Genomic DNA, 18,806 nt, shown 5'->3' with positions numbered 1-18,806 from the left:
GGTATGAATTTCATGCTTCCTTCTGAATGAAATGCTAGAAGAAGCAAGACTGATCTATGGTTGTAGAAATCAGAACAGTGATTGCCTCTGGCAGAACAGGTTGGGGCTGAGGATTGACTGGGATGGGACACGGAAACTTTGTGAAGTAATAGATATATTCTATATTTTGAAAGAAATGTGGGTTACATGGGTATATGAATCATTTGTCAAAACTCCTCAAACGTAACATGCTCTGTGCATCTCAATAACAAAAAGAGAAAAATAAAATTAGAAGATAAATAAAAAAATAGGTATAATATTTGTTAAAAATATGACAAAGTCTCATAAATTTAATATTAAAGATTATTTGGAACTCAATAGGAATCAACATCCTACAAGAAAAAAAGTGAACATGAAGAGTCAATTTCCTTCAAAAGAGGGACTATACATACACACACACAACAGGTATAAAAAGTAGTAAGAAAATATATGAAAAATCACAAAAGAAATATATCCATATGGAAAAGCAGTGATAAAAGAAATAAGAATTAAAACAATAACTCTAAAATTAATCAACAAAGACTGTTCAGTAATGATGGAACTAAATGGCTGTCTGGATAAAGTCTGGGGAGGATACTCAACAGCTGGTAAGAGTAATTAATAGTAATTCTCCCTCTTCCCAACTTTTTTCCTACTTTGCAGCACTGGCCTTGGGAGAATTTCTCAACAAGCAGAAATGACACTCAGGTTGGAAATCTGAAATACAGCCATGGCTACCTGGGTCACCTGAAGTTCTGTTCAGAAGCTCAGAGATGAAAAGCATGGAACCCAGCATGTTCTCTATGCTGATCACAAATTTGTATCCAGGCTCACAGATTCCTTCCCACCTCTCTTACCTCTGCAACCCACCGTCATTGCCGAGAAAGTCCTAGACATTCTGTATTCCTGACTACACTCGTCTAAGTCTTTTTAATCACTGCCACCACCACATCTCATTCAAGAGATTGGCTTAATTTTTTTTTTTTTAGGGCCACACCCCCAGCATATGGAAGTTCCCACGACAGGGGTCAAATCAGAGCTACAGCTGCCAGCCTACACCACAGCCACAGCAACACCAGTCCTTAACCCCCTGAGTGATGCCAGGGATCAAACCCACATCCTCATGGATACTAGTCAGATTCGTTTCCACCTCCCCACAACAGGAACTTCAAGATTGGCTTAATAATTTGATATCAGTCAAAAACCTCCCAGAAGATCACAGAGCCTGAGGAAATAAGGGCTTCCCTGATAACACATTATCTTATTTTCTTTGGATAAGACTGTGCTATCCATCAAATGAGCAAAGAAGAGGAATGGGCAGTTCAGAGGGATGAAAATGCAGTTAATTAACAAAAATATAAAACTTTTTACTTCATTGGTAATAAAAAATACAAATGGGAGTTCCCGTCGTGGCACAGTGGTTAATGAATCCGACTAGGAACCATGAGGTTGTGGGTTCGGTCCCTGCCCTTGCTCAGTGGGTTAAGGACCCGGCATTGCCATGAGCTGTGGTGTAGGTTGCAGATGCAGCTCGGATCCTGCGTTGCTGTGGCTCTGGTGTAGGCCGGTGGCTACAGCTCCGATTCGACCCCTAGCCTGGGAACCTCCATATGCCGTAGGAGCGGCCCAAGAAATAGCAAAAAGACAAAAAAAAAAAAAAAAAAAAAAAAAAAAAATACAAATGAAATTGAGGGCCTATTTTACCCATAAATTAGCAAAAATTAATTTTTATTAACAAACCCTATGCTGCTAAGAGTATTACAAAATTGGGGGTGCAATGTATTATACTGTTCCCTTAAAAAAGCAATTTGACAATATGTATTTAGTCATAAAAATGTTCACACTATTGGCCCAGCAGTTCATCTTCTGAAATGGTACACTAAAGAAAAAAGTCTAAAAGAAGAAGAGAAAATAACTTTATGTAGAAAGACGTTCACAGTCATTTGGAAATAATACACGTGGCCCACAAGAATATTGTTAAGTAAATTGGGACACATACATAAAATGAAATATTCTGTAGGCTTTAAAGGAGTGTAACTCACTAGAAATGGAAAAGGCAATTTACTGAAAAATGATAAGCCACCTTTGTGATTAAATTAATGTGATTAAAGTAATAAAGATATACCATTTTTCATTCTTCAGATTGGTAAAGATTAAAAATTTCATTAATGTCCTCTTGTGAAAATGGAGGCATGTTCATTTACTCTTCATGGGAAAGTGTGTGTGTGTGTATGTGTATGTGTGTGTGTGTGTGGTGTGTGTGGTGTATGTGTAGTGTATAAGCTATCCAAACATACAGAAAAAATATGGGCGGGAATATAAATATCCACATATCTCCTACCCAAGTTTTGAAATATTAACATTTATAGAAGCTCTTTGAAGAGCAACTTATTATCTTTTAAAAGTATTACTCTTATATACTGCAAATAATTCCGTTTTAATAATATGTATTCTCTTTGAATGAACATATTGTTATATACTCCAATAATTTCATTCCTAGAAATTTAATGTACAAAAACAGTTCCACCTATGCACAAAGACGCATGTAATAAAGTGCACACCGAAGAATTATTTCTAATGAAAATAGATTGGAGACAATGGTAAGTCCACTCAGTGGAGAACTAGTTGAACAGACACTGCTTCACTTCACAGTAAAACACCATCCTGCTTTTGGAACAGAATGAGTGATGTCAATATATGTTAATAAGAGTCTCCAAGATACAGTATTGAAAAAAAAAAAGGTAAGGTGCAGAGCAGAATGCATTGCAGGAACCCACTTGTCTATTTTAAAATATATGCATATATACACTTATATATGCATGAGAAGCTTTTGGAAGAATTCCCACGAAAACTTTAAAAAGCAGTTACCTTGAGGAAGACAGCCTGAGAGAAAATGGAAAAGACTTTTACATTACATCTTTATTTCTTTCTGAATTGTTTGCATTCTATTTTATCATATACAAATGTGATTTCTGTAATTTAAAAACCAATTGTAAAAGTTAAGTATAAATACTGTAAGGCAAACGGGGAATGCTTATGATACAATACTGTCACCAAAACAGTAAAAAACAAGATGGATTGTGCTCTCTGCATGTAGCATGGCTATGTGCAGGGGTTCTCTTGGAGACAAAGGTAATCCTGCTGCCTCTGCCCTTAATTCCAGCCCTGCTCATCTCCTCCAGAGTCTCCTCCCTGTCCCCAAACTTCAACCTCTCCCTTAAAATCTCTCCCTTAAGCATTAACACATGATCAGGAGTTCCCGTCGTGGCGCAGTGGTTAACGAATCCGACTAGGAACCATGAGGTTGCGGGTTCGGTCCCTGCCCTTGTTCAGTGGGTTAACAATCCGGCGTTGGCGTGAGCTGTGGTGTAGGTTGCAGACGCGGCTCGGATCCTGCGTTGCTGTGGCTCTGGCGTAGGCCGGTGGCTACAGCTCCGATTCAACCCCTAGCCTGGGAACCTCCATATGCCGCGGGAGCAACAACAACAACAACAACAAAAAAAAAAGACAAAAAGACAAAAAAAAAAAACAAACAAACAAACAAAAAAAACACATGATCAAGTGTCTCCTCATTAAGACAAAAACTCACCAATATTTCTGGTTCCCTTGCTCTCTTATTCCCTTCATAGCCCCTCCAAGCTGGCTTCCCTCCCACCTCTCCCTGGCTTTTTCCGAGCTCATCAGTGGCTTAATTGCTAAACCATGGGTACCTTTTCATTGCTGATCCCCTGGACCTAGCTATCATTTCCTCCTTGAAATGCCTCTTCCTGAGGCCTGGGTTGACCTAGACCCTGCCTGCCTCTCTTGGCTCCTGCATGACTCTTTCTGGCCAGTCTTCTGCCTGTAAGTTCACCGTGAATTTGGTCAAGTTGAGCCTTAGTCCTCTTCTCTCTCTAGTCTCCCAAGGTGATCTTATCCACTCCTCTGGCTTCAGAATGACAACCTATGCAGTGGAGTGTAGCCCATGGATGCTACAGTGTACACTGGCCCACGTGCATCCCCAGAAACAACACCCCATTTCTACTTTGGGGGATTTCTCTCTCCCCATCCCACACGATCATAGTAGAATTGCCAGTCATAATGGCAGCCCTCCCCTCATCCCAGGGCTCGGTACCCTTATTCATATCCAGTCCTAGTCAATCAGAATTTCCCCAGAACTTTGCTACTGACAGAAATTAGCCTCTTCCACTGGAAATAATAAGCCTGTCTCGTAGAGAGAGGCTACATACAGAATGAAGCCAAGCAGGAGTTCCCGTCGTGGCGCAGTGGTTAACAAATCCAACTAGGAACCATGAGGTTGCGGGTTCGGTCCCTGCCCTTGCTCAGTGGGTTAACAATCCGGCGTTGGCGTGAGCTGTGGTGTAGGTTGCAGACGCGGCTCGGATCCTGCGTTGCTGTGGCTCTGGCGTAGGCCGGTGGCTACAGCTCCGATTCAACCCCTAGCCTGGGAACCTCCATATGCCGCGGGAGCGGCCCAAGAAATAACAACAAAAGACAAAAAAAAAGACAAAAGACAAAAAAAAAAAAAAAAAAAAAAAAGAATGAAGCCAAGCAGAGACCACAGCAGAACTGAGATATGGACAAAGAGACAACTTTGAACCCCTAGATCCAGACACATTTAAAGTCAGTACCAATCAACTCTTGGACTTCCCCACTTACATAAGCCAATAAATTGCTTTTTTGGCTTCATCCAGTTAAGGTTGGTGTTATGTCTCTTACAAATAGAAAAACCATGGCTAATACACTTGTAAACCTATAGCCAAAACTTCAAATTCATGAGCACAACAATATGCTGGGTGGCTCCACTTGGGAGTCACCGTGCACCTTAGGCTCCACACAGCCAGAATTAAATGTCTTCCCCTCCCCCAGCAGACACACTCTTCCATCTGCATCTCTTTTCTCAGCCTCTCCAGCTGCTAGACACCCAGGCAAAAACTGAGCCAAGAGGGAAGCTTAAAATGACAGCTCTTTCTACCCCGTTTGAGATTTTCCAATTCAATTGTTAAAGCATCAAATATTCAGTTGTACAAGCTCCAGGAAACTAGGTTAAAATGGCATTCTTAGAAAGACTGAGGATCAGCTGAGCAGGAGCTGTGCATTGATGCCTCAAGCAACTGCTTTCCAAAAGGTTCGACTTGCTCCCACTTCGTTGGCCCAGAAATCATTACTAATGAGTCCACACAGATTGGATTTCACTTTTCTCAAACCTGATACTTTTAGCTAATGGCAGTCCCAACACTACCAACAGAAGTGACTTGCTAATCACTGCATATCTCCCATTCCACCCCTCCACTCTTCACGAATCTTCTGTGTATCCCTGTCACCAAAAGGCTTCAACTGTCAGGGATCCATACCATTCCCTGAACATAACACACAGGTTCCTGCCCCTGGGGCTCCTCTGATTTCTTGTCGCTCATCCTTCTACTTCCACCTCCTCTCTGCTTCCCTTCTCCCAAGGTCTGGCTCAAACTCTGTCTAATCCAGGATGTCTTTGTGACACCTTCATGCCCAAACAGAAAAAGATGTCCTCTTATTCCAAAACCCAAAGCACTTCTTCGTGTCTCCTATGCCTCTGAGAACATACTGCCTTTGGTCTATGTGTTCACATAGTTCATCTCCCCAGGGAGGTTGTCAAGTCTACCTGAAGCCTCGTCTGAGGGTGGATGGATGTCTTCCTCCTCCAGCTCCCTCTGCAATAGGGCATGGCTTCCCACTCTGCCTATCACAGTGACTGTCACTACCGCTCCCCAAATCTGGCTCTCCTCTTGAAGTACAGGGCCAAGCAAACTCCTCTCTGTCTTCATGGCAAGACTAGATGCAAGAAGAGCCCCTGATTGCCTTTACCTGGTTGTCTCTAGTACTATCCCTCTAACCAGATGCCCAGGTGCTTCTGGGAACCTGAATCAATTCAACTCAGCCATAAAGGAGCAGGTGCTGGGATTTCCCTTGTGGCACAGTGGGCTAAGGATCCGGCATTGTCACTGCAGCAGCTTGCGTGGCTTCTGTGGTACAGGTTGGACCCCGGGCCCAGGAACATCCACATGCCATGGGTGCAGCACACACACAAAAAAAGGAGCAGTTGCTGCTTTATCTAGGGCAAGAGATAGGAGAAGACACAGTGGGACTCCTCTGGGGGCACTAGCAGTGAGGCCAAATGCACAGAGCTAGTCACTCCTTCAACTGCTGACAGCCCTGCCCTGGGATCCTGATGGCAGGTTTGCATAAGCACATCATACTGAAAGCTGCCAAGCCTTCTCCCTTAGAAACATTTCAGGAGCTAGAGGAAAATCAGAGAAGACAAGGAGGAGCAGTCTGAGAAGAGCAGAAAAATCAAAAGAGCCAGGTATCCAGGAACCAAGGAGAGTTTCAAGAGAAAGAGAGTGACCTTCACGGCCAAATGCTGCATTCAAGGAGAGGTCTAGAGAAGGAGAGGGATGACTTGGCTTCCCCACCCTAAAGGGAGCGCAATTTGACTGGCAGGGATGGGGAGGGTGGGGTACGTCCAAAGATGCTGGAATCCTTCAGACCTGCCTCTATAACACATAGGAGGAGAAACCCTCTAATGACGCTTCCTTCCTGCAAAGTCCTCTCGACCTTGACTGCCCAGTTGATATCACCTCTCCACATAGCTGCCCCCTGGAAGTCCCCAGACGGGAGGGACTGCCCCATCCTCTGAGCCCAATGCTTTGACTTGACAAAAGGGGTTCATCCTGCTGCACCTCACAGTTATGTGTGCCCTCTGAGCTATGAGAGCATGATGGAAGGCAAGCAGAGAGGAGGAAGGGCAGCAACACCTGCAGACCTACTGTGTGTTGAGTTCAGGCCCAGATGCTCTCCCTGCCTCTGATTTGAAAGCTCCTGTGGGCTGAAGACCCTGAATGCACACACTACAGGCTCTAAGGATGAAATTCAAAACAGCTATCAGAGGTGAGATATTTCTTTTCCTTTTAAAAATGTGTACACAGGAGTTCCTGCCATGGCGAAGTGGGTTAGGAATCTGACTACTGCGGCTCAGATTGCTGCAGAATGTGGGTTCCATCCCCGGCCTAGCACAGTGGGTTAAAGGAGCCGGCATAGGTCACAGCTGCAGCTCAGATTCAATCTCTAGTCTGGGAACATCCATATGCTGTAAGTGCAGCCATTAAAAAAAAAAAATGTGCAGAGTTCCCATTGTGGCTCAGTAGATATGAACCCAACTAGTATGCATGAGGATGCAGGTTCAATCCCTGGCTTTGCTCAGTGGTTAAGGATCCAGCATTGCCTCAAGCTGTGGTGTAGGTCACAGATGCTGCTTGGATCTGGCATTGCTGTGGCCTCTGGTGTAGGCCGGCAGCTGGAGCTCTGATTTGACCCCTAGCCTGGGAACTTTCATATGCTGGCCCTAAAAAGCCAAAAAAAAAAAAGCACATAAAACCATAATGAAATACTATCCCATACCTATTAGGATGGCTACTATGAAAAAGAAAACAGAAAATAACAAGTATTGTTATTGGAAAACTGGAAGATTATAAACTGTGGTGGGAGTGTAAAATGGTATAGCCAGAGTGGAAAACAGTATGGCAGCTCTGCAAAAAATTAAAAATAGAACTACTATATGATCCAGTGAGTCCACTTCTGGCTATATACTTAAAAGAATTGAAAGCAGGGTCTCAAACACTTGCAGACTCATGTTCATAGCAACATATTCAAAATAGCCCAAAGGTAGAAACAAGCTGAGTATTCATAGATGGATGAATGCAAATTGTGGTGTATACATACAATGGGATGTTATTTAGCCTTAAAAAGAAGGAAATCCTGTCACATGCTACAACATGGATGAACCTTGAGGATATTATGCTAAGTGAAACGTCATTCACAAAAAGGCAAGTGCTGTATGAGACCACTTACATGGAGTATCTAGAGTAGTTGGATAGAGACAGAGACAGAGAGTAGAGTGGTGGTTACCAGGGACTAGGGGGAGGTGAGGATGGAAAGTTATTGAGTGGTTTCTTTCTTTCTCTCTCTTTTTTTTTTTGTTTGTTTGGGTTTTTTGTTTGTTTGTTTTGGTCTTTTTAGGGCTACACCCATGGCATATGGAGGTTCCCAGGCTAGGGGTTGAATTGGAGCTACAGCTGCCATCCTACATCACTGCCACAGCAAAGCCAGATCCGAGCCACATCTGTGACCTACACCTCAGCCTGTGGCAATATGGGATTCTTAACCCACTGAGCAAAGCCAGGGATGGAACCAGCATCCTCATGGATACTAGTCAGGTTCATTTTTGCTGAGCCACAAGAGGAACTCCAGGAAAGTTATTGTTTAATGTGTACAGAATTTCGGTTTTGCAAGATGACAAAAGTTCTTGAGATTGGTTGCACAACAATGTGAATGTACTTAACACTACAGAACTGCACACCTAAAAACAGTTAGGGTAGTCAAGTTTATGTTATGTGTATTTTACCAAAATTGTTTAAAGTATGCAATGTACATTCTACTCCAGAATACATCCATCTGATTTTAACATAAAAATATACGTAATTTTTCTCTCTCAAAATCTTTCATAACAACTGATGCTCCAGGAAGATGCTCTATGTTTATCCTGACCCAAGAGGGAAGCCCAGACACTAGGATCCCTATGAGGGGAGGCTGTGTGTCTGACCCTTCCTGCCCTCCCCATGCTCAGGACCTCAGGTGCTCTCTGGTAACCAGCCATGCTGACAATATCTGCCTCCTCAGCACAGTGGCTGGCCAAAGCTTCAGATTACCCCAGGCCCTAAAGGACAGAACCTAAATCTGCCTACCTCAACTAGCTGATGGCAGAGCCAAGGCCAGGGAAGGAAAGCTAAGTGAGATGTTATGATTTGAGGAAAGCAGCCTCTTTGGTTGATGGAGTTTCACAGAGCAATCCCTCTTCCCTTTCCTTAGAGTAGTGCTGTCTCTCTCCTGGCTCCTGTGGAGATACAGCTGCACAGAACAAAGGCGTTCAGTTATGCTAACATAGCTTCTCCATAATTGTGCATGGAGTCCTGAGGCTACCCTAGGATAAGCCCATAGCTGCAACCCACCTCCTCTTTTGACTTCAATCTCATCCCCTTCTTTCTACACATCATTGAAAGGGAATTCCCAAAACAGGTGACTTAGCAACCCTAGCCAAAGCACTAAGCTACATAGGACAGAGTCAGATGAGTGTGACCCCATCACTTTCCTGTCCTCTGTGGCCCCCTCATTGCCTCCAGGTCAAATCTGAAGCTCTGTAGCCTTATTAATAAGCCTCACTTCCTACTACTTGCCCCATACTCTAGTGGTTCCCCGCTCTCATAGCTTTTGCACACTCTGCTCTCTTTAGCTGATTCTAAAACTACTCTCATCCCAGAGCACCATCTCAGTCTCCCATTTATACCTGGAGCACTTCCTGCCTTGTGCTTTGTTTTCCTGTTTAACTGCGATGGCCCTGAACTTGAGGCTGCTCACAGCTCAGCCCCGACAGGGCGCAGCATGTAGGAAACTTCAGTAGGCTCTCCAAAGAAATGGACCAGTGTGGGCTCCTGGAAGGAGGATCCCTAGCTCACTGTGGTTTTCTGTTTTGAACTCCTGTGGTCAGGCCATGAGTGGACATCTCACTCAACTCCAGAACAGTTTAAGACCTTCTGTGGATTTCCCCATCTGTACCTTGAGGCAAAGCTCTGAGCCATAGGTCACCAGAGAATGGTCAGCACTGTGTCCCCTAACACAGAAGGAGCTGATAGAGAATGGAGCTTAGTTACAGATAAGCAGAGATGAAAGATAGGAGGAGGGGCTTGACCACATTTGAGTTCCTATGTCCCTGAAGCCAACCTGGACATGATTTGTTGATATGGGAAAGGCCCTCCCATGATTTAATGACATGGGAAATCCCAGTATCTTCCCAATAACCTCCTCTCACCCTTTGCCTACGCATATGAGTTGGGTTTATGTGATAACCAAAAGCATCCTAAGTGAACCAAGTGCATTCTGATTTTTGCCTCTGTTATAAGGAATCCTGAAGTCAAGCTTGGAACACTCCCTGTAGGAAGAGGTCCCATTGTGCCCCCTCACCTACTTGGGGCAATAAGAGTTCTCGGCCATGCCACTGCTCCTTCTTCACCTGCTCTAAATTCTACCTTCCCTTCTAGAGAATTCTGTGAAATCTCAAAGGACTTATCCTCACAGTGGCTTCCTGTCCTTCCTCCTTGGTTCCATGAGCACAAGACCTAAAGAGTGGTATACTTGCTATTACTCACATCTCCCCCACCCAGACTTTGTCCTGAGACCCCACAAAGATGGCCTGGCCAGCAGAGGAGCCCCTGGAAGGGAGGCCTAAGGTGGGTTCCACTGCTGGGCTTGAGTAGGGGGCATGGAAATGGGGAAGGGTTTGTTTCAGATGATGAACTGTACAAGCCAAGAGCTATTCTAAAGTTGATGTGAAGATCCCGTTTCAGAGCTGCCTCTCCAGCTCCTCTTCCTTAATGAGATGAGACAAGATAAGATAATGGGTAGGAGACAGCTCTGGAAAACCCCTGGCTGGTTTAGAAGCCCTGGGCTCTAGTCCCAGCTCTGCCCTGACTGGCCATGTGGCCAAGCACACAAGCCCCCTTCCCTTCTTAGGGCCTCTTTCTCCAGCTGTAAAATGAGGACACTAGAAAATTTCTAAGGGCCCTTCTGATGTTTGTGGATTCCTCTGTTACATGGAAAGGGAAATCAGGGAATTTCCAGGGGTGGGAGGAGAAAGTACAGCAAACATCAGTGGTATGGAGCCACATGGCAGGCTGGGATCCCGTCCAGGCACAGCCTGAGACCAGTACTTGCCACCCTACCCTAGCCCCTCACTCCAGACAGCAGGGTGATATGGGGACCCCATAACTAGAGGTAAGGCCCTCATGAACAAGTTCTTGGCTCCAGCCCCAAATGGCATCTCTCTGCATCCTACAGGTCCCCTACTGTGTTCCACTTTATCTTGGCCCCTTTGGTGGCATCGAAAAGGCAGGAAGGACTAGAGGACAAATACGAAAAACAGGCATCTTTGAGGGAGGCTTTGAGAGTCGGGGAGGAGTCAGGAGACCCAAGTACAAAGCCCAGTTCTGCTATCTTCAGCTGTGTGCCCTCAGGCAGTCCATTTCCCTCCCCAGACCCAGGTCTCCACAAAAAGATAGGTGAGAACATATGACTGCTAAAGACCCTTCATTTCTGACATCCTGGGGTAGGAGGGAGGGGCTACTCCAGTAACAATTCCAGATCTCATTCTCCCAAGGATAGTGCAGCTATAACCTCATAATCTCATTCTCCAGGGCATCTGATGACCATCCTGAGAAGGAGAGAGACAAAGGACCCCTCTCACTCAATTTATAATCTTCAAGCATCCATGGGCAGCCAAGAAGCCTTACAGATAAGACTGTGCCACCTCCCCATGCCAACCCTGCCACCATTCCCATCTTCAACTGACAGGTCACATCTTTTATGTGGCACAGAGAAGTGTTATGAGAGGGGTTTGGGCAGAAATAACTACCTCCCTCCCCCAGGGAAGATGTGGCCCAGCAGAGCAGGCACCTGTGCTGTGGAACAATGCCAGGATCTAACAGTCAGCTGTGTGGTCTCAAGATGACCAAGGGAGAGAGGAATGCACAGTGTCAGGAAACAGGAGGCATAAGGGAATTGTGGTCTCCAGACTCCTTTGCATCCAGAGCAGCGAGCTTCCTTGTGGACCTCATACAAACTACCTGAGTAAACACTCCCTCATTTAAACACAGGCCCTCAGGCAGCCCAAAAATGTGTAAAAAATGATTTGTGAATTATATCAACCACAGCTTCACTCTATGTAAACAGATGAAAAGTTGGTTCTAGCCCCACTAGACCCTGCCCTCTAAAGTCAGGTCCCTGTCCTGGGACCTTGCTGTGTTCAATCACTGAGACTGAAGGACTATTTGTTAATACAGGTCACTTACGCTAACTAATACACTGCCCAAAGTAAATAACTATATCCATCTTTCTTAGAGTGCACAGTGCTTAAGGTTCTCCTTGGTATTTTGAGGATCCCCAGGATCTGTCTGGGGAGTCCTCTGTCCAGTCCAGCTCTGCATGCCTGCACCCAGATCATTGCTCCCTCATTCCCAGCATTTCATCACCAGCCTCTAGGCCTGGCCCTTTCCCCATGACTTTTAACCCCACCCACACCCCAGAACCAATAAACATTAGAGCCACATAAGTTCACTAAAAGTCTGAGGGTCACAGCAGGTAATTACTTCACAGAATAAGAAAACCATTCAAAATTAAACATCAGGGCATTCCCGCTGTGGCTCAGGGGGTTAAGAAAACAACTAGTATCCATGAGGATGTGGGCTCGATCCTTGGCCTTGCTCAGTGGGTTAAGGATCCAGCACTGCTGTGAGCTGCAGTGTAGGTTGCAGACATGGCTCAGATCCAGCATTGCTATGGCTGTGGCTGTGGCTGTGGCCGGCAGCTGCAGCTCCGATTCCACCCCGAGCCTGAGAACTTCAATATGCTGCAGGTGTGGCCCTAAAAAGGAAAAAAAAAAAAAAAAAAAAAAAAAACTCAACATCAGGCATTACTCTTGCCAGAGCTTTCCAGCCAAACATACCATGAGGAGTCCCTTATTGCTTCAGCTTCTGGTAAGACTCCAGCCTCCTTATACTTACTTATTCACTCAGCAATACCAACTGTGCACCTACCATGCCATGGGCATCTAAATGCTGGGGATATGCAGAAAACAGGACAAAGTCCCTACTATTATGAAGTTTACTTTCTAGTAGGGACAAAAGACAAAAGCAAACAAACATATGATGTCAAAGTTAAGAAAAATTACATGGTGCAGTGGTAACAAATCTGTCATGGTGCAGTGGTAACAAATCAGACTAGGAACCATGAGGTTGTGGGTTCAATTCCTGGCCTTGCTCAGTGGGTTAAGGATCTGGCGTTGCTGTGAGCTGTGGTATAGGTTATAGACATGGCTCAGATCTGGCATGGCTGTGGCTGTGGTGTGGGTCAGCAGCTACAGCTCCAATTCAACCCCTAGCCTGGGAACATCCATATGCTGTGGGTGCAGCCCTAAAAGGACAAAAAGACAAAAAAAAAAATTATGCAAAACATGAAAAGAAGGCCTTTTTAGCTACAGCATTGTCTAATAAGCTGTCTAACTGTCATTGGACTTCCCAGGGCTATGCTGTCCAACAGGGTAGCCACTAAAATGTACAGTGGCCATTTAAATTTAAATTTTATTAACCTTATATTAATTATATTTATTATAGTAAATTATGTATTTATATGTAATTTATATTTATGTCATAAACTATATTACATTATATTTATATTCTATTAAGTTACATATCTTCTTGGTATATATTTCTTTCATCGATATAATTTAATGTATCAATTAAGTTTATTGAGATTTCATTTAATCTAAATAATTAGATATTAAAATTCTGTTTCTTAGTCACACCAACCACATTTCAAGAGCTGACTAGCCCCATGAGGTTAGGGGCTATTATCCTGGATGGCATAGATACAGGACATCTCCTTCATTATAAAAAAAGTCCTTTTGGACAGCATAGCTCTAGGAGAGTAATGTAGACGTAGTATTTGCTACTGATTAAGCCCAGACTCTAAGAAGTGAAATGTTAAGGAAGATTGATAGGCTGCAAATGATTTTTGTCCAGCAGAGTTCCAAATGATTTCTGTCTGAAAGAAAAGATAACTCCAAAGGTTACCATTTCATTGTGCCATAAGGCATTAACCAATTTAGTATCTAACTTTACAATCTTACTCCAGTGTTCTTTTTCCATCGATTACACACATCTGCTTCTCATACCCCCTTTTAACCAACATTGTCATCCTGCCAGTTCCCTCACTCGTGAGTTAAATAAGTCACTGACACATCCCCCTGGATGCTTATGTAAGAGTCATGTTTTTGACTCTTTGGAAATTATACTTTGACATCAGGTAATGATCGGAGCGTGAAGAAAATTTAAGCCAAGTAAGGAGACAGCAACAGTGTGAAATTTTAGCTGGGTAAGTCAGAGGAGGCCTTCCTGAGGAGGTGACATATGAGCAAAAACTGAATGAAATGAAGGGGCAGGCTGTTTGGATATCTAGGGGTGCATGGTTCAGTAGATGGACACAGGTGCAAAGGCAGGTGTTGAGGCTGCCTTGAGCTTGGAGTTTGAGGGGAGTTAGGAAGCTGGTATGGGCTGAGCCATGTGAATCTGATAGGTAAAAAGCTATGGGAGAGGCAGAGCCCTGATATGTAGGGCCTTGAGTCTAAGGTAAGGACCCTGGAATATATTTTACAGGTGGCTGAGGATTTTAAGGTAGGAGTATATCTCCCTCTCATAATCCAGGGGTAGTGTTGAAAAACATTCTTTGTGATCTGTCCTGCTGAGACTCTCCTGGGCAGGGGTGGCAGGAAGGAATGGGACTCCCTTTACAACATACTGTGTCCCAGAGGTTGCATTCACATAGAAGCACTGTGAGTGGGCCCCCAGAGGTGTGCAAGGCTGGACCTGGGAGTAAGCTCCCCTGATCACTCTAGCACCACTCACCCCATGTCTTACCTAAAGGCTCTTAAAAGAGCTTCTCTAAACAAAAGGAGCAATTTTCTCTGGAAGAAGACTTTGGCAGACCTTCCAGAAGGCTCCAAAACAGCCAGCTTTCAAACAAGAGTTTTTTGTCTCATTCCAGATAGGTGAAACCGGGTTTTCTCCAGACATGGGGGCAGGTCTGGGGCTTCAGAGACCTAATGAAGTTGCTAGTATGAGTGCAAGGATTTCGGATGATAAAGAGAAGACAGGACAGGCTAGGAGACTGGGAGAAATGGAGGAGAATACAAAAGGCACCTAGACATGTCTCTAAGGTGGAGGAACAAGGGCAGAGGGAAGCTGTGCCCAGGGAGTGACAGCTGAGATTTCAGGGATGGTGAAGGCCCTGGTGGGTGTGGGTCCTGGCACAATGGTTCCTGCATCAATTCCCAGCTCTGCTGATTAGGACTTGCATGATCTTGGGCAAATCATGTACCCTCTCTGTTTTGCACTTTTCTCATTTGTAAAATGACAGGATAATAGTATTCCCTCCAAAGAATTCATTTTTGGAGCACCAAATGAGATAATGTGTGGAGGCCCTAGAACAGTGCCTGTCATGGGGCAAGTACGCCATAAATTCTGCTGTTGTTGTAAGGGGTGATCCTGAGACTGCAGAGCCAAAGCTGAGTGTGAGTCCAGGGGACAATGAGGTAGCTTAGGATAGTGGTGGGGCTTGGGTAGAGAAGAAAGATGTATTGAATTGAATGCTGCCAGCCAGAGGCAGGAGAAGGCTGGGGCTAACTCTCAGAATGATGACCTGCCTGCACAGGCACCCTTGAGGGACATCTTTCAGGCTCCAAATCCTGCTCTTCTTCCCCAGTGGCACCCAGAGTAACCCCAGGCCATTCAGAACTCTCAGCATTATGGAGTCCTGAGAGCTTCACATGCATCATCACATTCCATCCTCCTACAACAGTGAAAGCCAAGTATGATCATCTCCATCTCATGTATCAATCCATGGCCTGGGGTGAGTTAATCAAGGGCTCAGCTAGGCAGGATCCTCTTTCAACCAGAGCATCCTTCTTTTTCTTGGTGTCCATGTTGGACTTTTACTGAATATATTGCTTAGCAAAAGGATACCACAGCTTATGGAGTTCCTGTTGTGGCTCAGCGGGTTAAGAATCCAACTAGTATCCATGAGGATGTGGGTTCAATCCCTGGCCTCACTCAGTGGGTTAAGCATCTGGTGTCGCATAGCTGTGGTGCAGGTCTCAGATGTGGCTTGGATCCCACGTGGCTGTAGCTGTGGCTAGGCTGGCAGCTGCTGCTCCAATTCAACCCCTAGCATGGGAACTTCCTTATGCCGCAGGTGTGGCCCTAGAACGAAAAACAAACAAAAAACGATACCAAACAAAAAAGGATCAAAGGACTGAAAAGACCCGGCCTTGATCAACTTTAAAGGGCTTTTAAAATTCTGACATTTTTGACTCCCAAACTGCACTGAAAACCTCCAGGTTACCCTTAATCTCAGTATGATTCAAAGAAGTCTTTTCCCCCAAAGTCTTTGCTAAGCACGCTCCTTTGGTGTCACACGGATCCACTAATAAAATGTCAGGGATTCTGGGAGGCTCTGCTCATGGGCAAAGGCAAAGTGCCAAAGGGAGAAAAGAAAAGGAATATGATCTTGTTCCTTTCCAAATCTCCTTTGCTCACTGAGATTTGGCAGCAGCCTTCTTTGATACACTTCGATACGCTCCCCGGGAATGACACAGAGAACGCAATGATCCATGAAGCTTATCTGCTCACCCAGGCGGGTCACAGGACAAAGGGCAGGCAGAGGAAGAGCCCATTCTGCTCCACCCTACCCCACTCCACTCGTGTCTAACTCTGTAAGCAGTATGTCTGCTTTCATCACCCCACGAGCCACTTCCCTTCCCGAGAGAGGGCAGGACCCTCGTCCCTGCTGATGGACATGGCTGCTCTGGAACAATCCCTATCCACAGACACTTTCCTTCTGCCATCCATACTGCTTCCTCCAACTAGAAGGGAGTGTTCTTCTGAGTCAGGAACCTCCTACCTCCATCTCTGAGTGTAAAAATGACCCCTCTCCTGGATCTTTACGGCTGGGAAATGAGCCTTTGGTTAATCTGAAAGTTTTCTTATTTGTACTTTTCTATGCTCCTTGGTTCTATTGAATTAGCAGGTATGACAAATATAAAGCAATAAAACTATTATTTTCATTTAGATTTCTTTTTTTCTTATGGTTGCTTACCCTTCAGAATCCAGAAAGAACTTCCTAATTCCTAGCCAGGAAACTTCTACCTCCTCTGAGCCCCTAAGTCTCTTCACTTCCTTCTCCCACATCCCTGAGCACTGTAGGTCTGCAGTTACGGTGTTGTGGCCAGGTCATACGTCCTTCCCAACCAGATTGTGAGTGCACTGAAGACCAAACTGGGTGATCTGTCTCCACTGCCCAACTCCCCACTTCCAGTATCTCCGTCATTACCACTACCGTTCCCCTTTTCAACAACACCTCACTATTATATCCACCAGCTACCAACATCATCACCATCACCTCTACCTCCACCACTACAACTACTATCACTCATCACTCACCATCACTAACACACAACCAACAACCACCAGAGTCACCACCACCACCACTCCCACCATCACCACCATTACCTTCACCGGTACTCCCAACTTGATTTTAGCCTAGTGAGCCCGGGACTTCTGACCTAGAGAGCTAGAAGGTAATAAACTTGTCTTGTTTTAAGCCACTAAAGTTGTGATAACTCATTGTGACAGAAATAGAAAATATAACCTCCATCAACAATACTGACACAGTCACTCACCCACCGTCACTACCCTCTAAAACACTATCCCATTACCATCATTAAAACACCACCACAACTACCACCTCCAAAACCACAGCTATCATAAATAACAACAGATCACCACTGCCATTACCCTTATTAGCAATACCTTTACCCTTGGAGTTCCCTTTGTGGAGCAGTGGAAATGAATCCGACTAGGAACCATGAGGTTGCGGGTTTGATCCCTAGCCTTGCTCAGTGAGTTAAGGATCTGGAGTTGCCATGAGCTATGGTGTAGGTCGGAGATGCACCTCAGATCTGATGTTGCTGTTGCTGTGGCTGTGGCGTAGGCCAGTAGCTATAGCTCCAATTAGACCCCTAGCCTGGGAATCTCCATATGCCATGGGTGTCACCCTAAAAAGCAAAAAAAAAAAAATTTAAAAACTTAAAAATAATTTAAAAAGACAATACCTTTACCCTAAAACACCTGTCACTACTATCCCAACCACCACCATGAAATGACACTCCCTGCCACACCCACATCAGCACCACCATTGTTACCACCCACCAGCAACACTACAATCACCACTGCCCATCAATACACCTCCCAAAAATACCCATCTACCATCACCACCCATCATTACCATAACTACCAACCTATCACCACCATCACCCCCACCCACTACTACCACAATCACCAACAAAAGCACCCCCTACCATCAATGCTACCCACCTCCACCACTCCCGAGCATGTGTACCATGAATGATTGGTTGTTGGTTACATGAATGAATAAGTAAAGGAATAAAGAAAAAGACAGTCTCAGAATGTCTATGAAAGTCAGCTTCATCATTCAGTGATTTGTGGTATGTGATGTAAATAGATTTGTATGTCAGAGCTCCATCTTTTTAATATCCTTTTCATCTTCCCAACTACCTCACCTGCTGCCTTCTTCAGCCACTGTCTAGCACTTCCCAAAGCCTGAAGCAACCTCCTCCGAGATAGTGCTGTCAAGATGTTAAGACAGAAGAGCTGAAAGTCTAAGGTCTCAGTGAATGAAGGGTAAGTGTACAGCCAGTGACCTCTCAGCCTCGGGGGCTATAAGGTGGGGCTATCCAAGGAGTTCTGAATAACAACCTAATTTAAAGTAGAGATCAGGAGTTCCCATTGTGGGGCAATGGTTAATGAATCCAACTAGGAACCATGAGGTTGCAGGCTGGATCCTTGGGTTAAGGATTCAGGGTTGCCGTGAGTTGTAGTGTAGGTCGCAGACGCAGCTCGGATCCCACGTTGCTGTGGCTCTGGCGTAGGCTGGAGGCTGCAGCTCTGATTGGACTCCTAGCCTGGGAACCTCCATATGCCTCAGGGGAAACTCTAAAAAAGAAAATAAATAAATAAAGTATAGAACAGGAAGGGAGAATCAGTGCCGCCCACCCCCAATTCTTGGGATGT

The 18,806-nt window shown here is 44.9% G+C and overlaps 1 pseudogene; it reads right to left on the bottom strand.

Annotated features, from left to right (window-relative positions):
- Positions 1-17,222, bottom strand: part of LOC100625004 — a 43,141-nt pseudogene extending 25,919 nt beyond the window's left edge.

Source organism: Sus scrofa, chromosome 1, assembly GCF_000003025.6.
Source record: "Sus scrofa isolate TJ Tabasco breed Duroc chromosome 1, Sscrofa11.1, whole genome shotgun sequence".
In the NCBI taxonomy this organism is placed as follows: domain Eukaryota; kingdom Metazoa; phylum Chordata; class Mammalia; order Artiodactyla; family Suidae; genus Sus; species Sus scrofa.
The sequence above is the reverse complement of the archived record's forward strand: the minus strand, read 5'-3'. Positions and strand labels throughout refer to the sequence as shown.